Source organism: Staurois parvus, unplaced genomic scaffold, assembly GCF_062004578.1.
Source record: "Staurois parvus isolate SC_StPar_1 unplaced genomic scaffold, SC_StPar_1.0 ptg000106l, whole genome shotgun sequence".
In the NCBI taxonomy this organism is placed as follows: domain Eukaryota; kingdom Metazoa; phylum Chordata; class Amphibia; order Anura; family Ranidae; genus Staurois; species Staurois parvus.
The window spans coordinates 601,060-607,381 of NW_028317902.1; the positions used below are offsets into that span (position 1 = coordinate 601,060).

General features: G+C 45.4%; 1 pseudogene; it reads right to left on the minus strand.

The window, feature by feature from the left end:
- Nucleotides 1-1,024: 1,024 nt before the first annotated feature.
- LOC149467513 (eEF1A lysine and N-terminal methyltransferase-like) lies at nt 1,025-5,719 on the minus strand (annotated as a pseudogene).
- Nucleotides 5,720-6,322: the final 603 nt, after the last annotated feature.

Consider the following 6,322-nt stretch of genomic DNA (forward strand, 5'->3'; position numbering starts at 1 on the left):
TCACAATCACTGCCTGATCTGGTGTAGTAAACTTATTTTGAGTCTAGCTGCTACTTATTGTATGGCCCAGGGCAGGTGGAGAGCAAAATTCAATAAGGAGGGGGGGGGGGAGGAGAGAGGTGGTGGGAGAAAGGGGAGTTGGGAAGGGGGGAGAATGGGGGTAGAGGGGTATGAGAGAGAGGTGAGGGGGAGAAAGGGGGTGGGGTGAGAGGTGTGAGAGAGAGAGACCCTAGCCCTGTCTTCAGTTCCTCCCGTGCCTCCCTGTCCCAGTCCGTCTGCCAGTAGGTATGTGTGATGCTCTGTACCTGACAGCAGCAGGCTGCGGCCATTCTGATTCTGGGTGATCTGCTCGTTCCCCTGCTCTGTGGCCTCTGGCTATCTGCACTCCAGCCCATCCTTGTCCTCTGGGCCCCTGGTCAGCTTGTCCCCTAGTTGTCGGAGCTGTGAGCCGAGAGGTTTCCATGCTCTGGGAGGCACCGCCGTTGGGGATGCTGCACCCGCTGCTGCTCAGTGTCAGGGGAAGTCTTCCTGCTCATAGGCTCTCAATCCTAGCTGCCCTCGATGCTCGCCTTCCCCCTGCTCCTGCTGCCACCGGGATCCTTCAAGACAAAGGGCTCAAGGGGCAGCTGCTTTTGGGCCCCACAACGATTGGGCCCGGGGCAGCTGCCAGTTTGCCTTGCGTTAAAGATGGCAATGAGAGCGCTGTGTTCTAGCAGCAGTAATGGACTTCCTGCTCTATTCCTGGAACAATATCCAGCTAGGATGAGCATTGCTCAGCCATTCACATGAAGCTTTGCATTTTTAGAATTAATACAAGGCCTTCTATGACTGGTTGAGCAAAGCTCAGGCTAACTTGTTTTTGTCCTGGAAATGGGACAGAAAGTCTCTAGCTGACTGCCTGGAACACAACACTGTATGCTGCACGCAGCTGAAGTAACATACAGTTTATACAGCAGGTGTATGTTTTAGTAATGGAAATGGTTTGTTTGGACCAGCTTGGCCCCAAAAAATATTTAAAATTAAATTAAACCTAGAGTTCTACTTTAATTAAGCACCACTGCTACCAGGATTTGAGTGTTAGTAAGATGCTGACAGAAGAGAAAAGAAGAAAAATGGAAAAAATAGAAAATTAAAGGGAAAAAAAAAAGAAGATATTATTATTATACAGTATTTATAAAGCACCAATAGTTCACTCAGCGCTGTACATTACAAAGGGGGACAGAACATGTGACAGAACAATACCAATACAATGCAAAACATGAGGGGATCGAGGGCCCTGCTCTTTCGAGCTTACAATCTAGAAGGGAATATATATAGATAGAGACACATACATATATACATACATATAACATCTGAATTTGTATTGTATGTGAATTCCTTTAAATTTAAAATGGGAAATCCTTTAGAAGAGTAGCTAATTATAGTCCCCTTTAAAGTGGTGTTCGGACTTTGACTTATTCATATTACATTAAGTGCAGAATATTACAGAAAGAATATTAGGACATAAGAAGAAGAAAAAAAAAAAGAAAGCCCAGCTTACTTATAAATATTGCAAAGTAATTGGCATGAGATAGTCCTACAGTAAGACTATCTACCACATAAAAGGTGTAACAAATTCTTCCAGAATCTCCATCACACAAGTCTAATGACACTTCCTGAGAACTCTGATTTTGGTTCAGGCGGTTACGGATTAGTGCATATTGCTGTTGTTCTTTCACTGCTGCCATTAGTTCATCAGGGCTTGAACAACGCAGCGGCTTGGCGCCCTCCTTAGCCATAATTTCCAAGACTTGTGGAAACCCTGGCATCAGTCGCATCACAAATAAAAATACTAGTAAAGGAAACTGACTGCCAGACTCATTGCTGCTGCTTCTGATACTTGATGAACTCGAACCATCCATCCACCTTGGTAGAACTGATTTACTAGTTTGTCCAAGACGTGGCCTTGAGCCAAAGATACACAAACATATCGTCCGCCATATTGCAAGACACAACCAATTTCAACCAGCAACTTTGTAGCAGTTTCCAGAGTTCTTTCTTCTGTATCAGGGAGTATGGCATCCAATGTCCCCTTATCCAACACAGCCTGAAAGTGAGAATCAGAAAATGTAGTCTGTGTGGCATCCATCAACTGATATGTCATCAGAGGTCTTCGTTTGGCATTTTGCTCGTTCATTTGGCGAATGACCACTTCACTCAAAACAATATTGGTCAGATTCTGGCATCCAGCATCATATAGCCTTTCACTTTGCCACAGCCCACCACTAGCACCTGCAAGAAACAAGATGTACAAACCAGTTATGTAAAACCTGGACCTGTCACCACCTTCTATCATTGAATGAATGCAGTGTAGAGTAGGTGGTGAAAGGATCTTTCCTTTTTCCCATAATTAATTCTTACAACACTTATTAAAGCTCGGTAAAGCGCTCTAGTGAAAGTATATTTAAAGATAAAACTTTGGATAAAGTAGAGGAGGGTTAAAGCAGAACTGAAGTCCACAAATACTAACCTCCTGACACTGGAATCATCTTCTCTGATTCTTCTGGATGCAGGACTTCAGATGTCACTTAGGGGTACGGAGAATGTGCATGTGCAGCTCAGTGTACATTCTAGAGAAGATAGTGATTAGGGAGATAAGTTTTTTTTATTGGTTTTAGAACGTAAAAATTAGAGCCTGTCATTGACTTGTACAGGTTGTGACTGAAAGCGAACAAATGTGGCTCCCAGGTGCATCCATGTGCATAAGTCCTTAAAAATTAACTACACTGCATCTGAGCAACACAAATCAAAAACACTATTTAATTCATTTTTAATATTCAAAGCAAACTCCCCCATCCATCCATGTCTAATTTTTTATTTTGCTGAGAAATCACTTTGAAAAACAGCCCAAGCATTTTTAGCTGTGGCCATCTTGAGTAAGGGCAGATGATTCCTGTAGCATTTACTTCCTGTAATCCATCTGCTCTTAGCTCAGGCATGCAAACAGGGTGTTTGCTTAGCCAAGAAAGCCCCTCCTCCCCCCTAAAGATTCCTGAGATGTAGGACATCATTTGCCTAGGCACAGAATCTAGGGTGTAACTGAAGAAATGTATATAAAAAAAAAAAAAAGTTTAAAACAGGTAAATGCAATATACTTTCCTATCTATTGCTAGCAGCATAAGGATTAAACATAGTCAATGTTGACTGAAAGAGTGAAGTTTCTTAAGGGTATATGCACATATGCCTAACAAAATGAAATGTACACCAGATGGTGCTGGCAGAAAGATCCTGCAGAAAAACCTGGTCCGAAGTGCAAATGGTCCGCAATTTTTTTTTGTTCCGCACTAGAATCGGATCGCATGGGTATTCACACCTATGTGATCCGATTCTGCACATCGCACCGCGTTTTGCGGACTGATTTCGGGGTGTTATTAACTTAACATACACACCTGCAGCGGTTCACAAGAACGGGGTGCGATTCTGATGCAGTGCAAAATTCGCTGCGAATTCCGCACTGCATCAGTGTGAACCCAGCCTTAGAATCACTGAAGGCTGAGATCATTCCGCACTTGTACAGCTGCCTAGTGAATGACTCAACCAGGGACAGGGAGCAGGGCCTCTCTCCCCATTAGCCCGGAGGCACCCGCTATGCCAGTCCAGAGTCCGGAATACATGACAGCGGCACCGATACCAGGGGTATATGAAAGCAATTAAGCAGTAGTGCAGCCGCCCAAAATGCTTCCACCTAATAGACAGGAGTTCGCTTGTCAGTTTTACACACAATCCCGGTGGCTGCAGCTGATGGACCCAGTGCGTATGGGTCCATCGGCCTCATTCACACTGGGCATTTTAATCCGTGCAGGCCCATGGTTACCGGCACAGGGATGGACAGGCGTTTAGGGCATCTCTCTGTCGGCTGTCCCATAACTGTTAACTGGGATGCAATAAATGCACGGGCACAGCTGCTGCTCCCAATGTGACATTCCTGTTGGTGGGGGCGCAGAGTCCCAAATGAACCCTAGGTTGTGTTTGGATAGAAGCATCCACATAGATGTCATAATGGCAGCAGCAGCTGTGTCCGTGCAACCGCTGCATCCCAATTAACTGCTATGGGACAGCCGACAACGGGATGCCCGGAACACCTGTCCATCACTGTGCTGGTAAACACAGCCCTGCAAAAGGCACAGATTTCATTCACACTTATGTAACTCCAAAGTCGTGCGATTTCCATTGTGACTTTGATGTAACTTTGGATGGGTGCGACTTTGGCTTTACTGTTGCATTGATAACATTAACCTCTTCCGCACCACCGTATAGCAGAAATACTGCTACAGGGAGGCACAGGTGCGAAAAATCTCATATATATACATGATTTTGCAGTTCTGGGTAGGGGGCGTGCGCGCCCTACCCACTCTGCCATTCACGGGCTCAGCTGTCAATCACTGGGTCCCAGCCCGTGATTCCCTGTGAGCACCTGGCGTTCACAGATCTCTTCCCTGTCAGCTCCTGCACACTGCTTTGTATGGCTTTGCATAGCAGAGCCATACAAAGCAGTGTGCTTACAGTGTAAAGCACACACACACAGTAAAGCAGCACACAGTTAACCCTTTGATCGCCCCACATGTTAACCCTATCCTGCCCAGTGCCATTAGTACAGCATCAGTGCTTTTTTATTAGCACTGAGCACTGTATTGGTGTCACTGGGGATGTCAGTGACACAAAGTCAGTTCTCCCCCAGTGTCTGAATGCCCGCCGCATTCCTGCTATAAGTTGCTGATCGCCATTACTAGTTAAAAAAAAAGAAAAAAGCATATCTACTGCCATTTGTAAATGCTATAACTTTCACGCAAGTCAATTCGTTTATGTATTGGGATTTTTTTTTTTAGCAAAGACATGGAGCAGAATACCTTTTGGCCTAAATTGATGTAGAGATTTGATTATTTACTGGACATGTTTAATAGCAAAAAGTCAAAAGTGTAGTTTTTTTTTTTCAAAATTGTCAATCTTTTTTTGTTTATAAACGCAAAAAATAAAAACCGCACAGGCAATCAAATACCATCAAAAGAAAGCTCTGTTTGTGGAGAAAAAAAGACGCAAATTTAATTTGGGTACAGCATTGCACGACCGCGCAATTGTCAGTTAAAGTAACAGCTCTGTATCGCAAAAAAATGGCCCGGTCAGGAAGGGGGGTAAATCAAATGGTTAAGATGCGACTTTCATGTAACTTTTGAGAGTTTACATTGCAGTCTATATCACTCCAGTCACATGAAAGTCACATGAGTAGCACAGGAACCTTTTTAAAGTCGCTGCAACTTTGGTTGCATGGATTTGAACAGCTTCCATTGAAATACATGGGTTGCAACTTGTCATGTGACTTTTGTCAAGTTTATTTTTTCCCCAAGTCGCACAAGGGTGAATGGAGCCTTGAACACTATGTGAGGGAGGCCAGGCCTTGGAGTGTTACTGCATTCAGATCCATAGGAAACTGAACACAGGGTTCTGTGCTGGAGCCCTAATGCAGAGCTCACAGGAGGGAGTGAGAGAAGGGAAGGCAGCCAGCAGTCCATGTACACACCTTGTGTTTCGGTTGAATGTATTTGTGCAGCACACCACACAGCTCCAAGTATCCGCCATACCACTCGAAGGCCCGCTCCCCCCTGCGCTGGAAGAACTGCTGCCAGTACTCGCTGGAGGAGAACTCCTTACTGCTCTTCGGTAACAGATTCATCTGCCCACCATCACTGCCTCAGTCACCGCATGGAGCACACAGCCAACACTTCCGGGTCACAGCTGTCCAGCTCCTCATTGGCCACATTCTTCCACAAAAGGTTTTTCATTGGAAAAGCTGGCTGAAGACTGGAGCTCCACTTTCGACAGAAAACATGTGACCTCCATTCCACCATTTGTTTTTGTTAATGAACGTTAAAACATTTGGAGTGGAGGTCACATGTTTCCTGTCGACTGGAGCTCCACTCTACAGCCTCTGCTTGTTTGTTGCATTAAAGTTCACTAGCAAAAAAAAGGGGAGTGGAAGTCATGTGTTTCCTATTAAAAATGGAGCTCCATTCTGCAGCCAGACTCTATTGTAGAGGAGACTGGGGGCCGGAAGTGGGAGGAGCCAAAGGAAAGGCCGTGGGAGGAGACTGGGGACCGGAAGTGGGAGGAGTCTGAGGGAGGGCAGGAAGTGGGAGGAGACACGAGTGTTGCTTAGCAACCCCAACACCACTGCTCAGTCTGCAGCTGGCTCTCCTGGGATCAACATCGATTCGGCGTTGCTGAGTGGCAGACCAACGGACCAATGGATTGCGAAGCCTGTGCAAGCAGGTGGAGCCAGCAACATGTG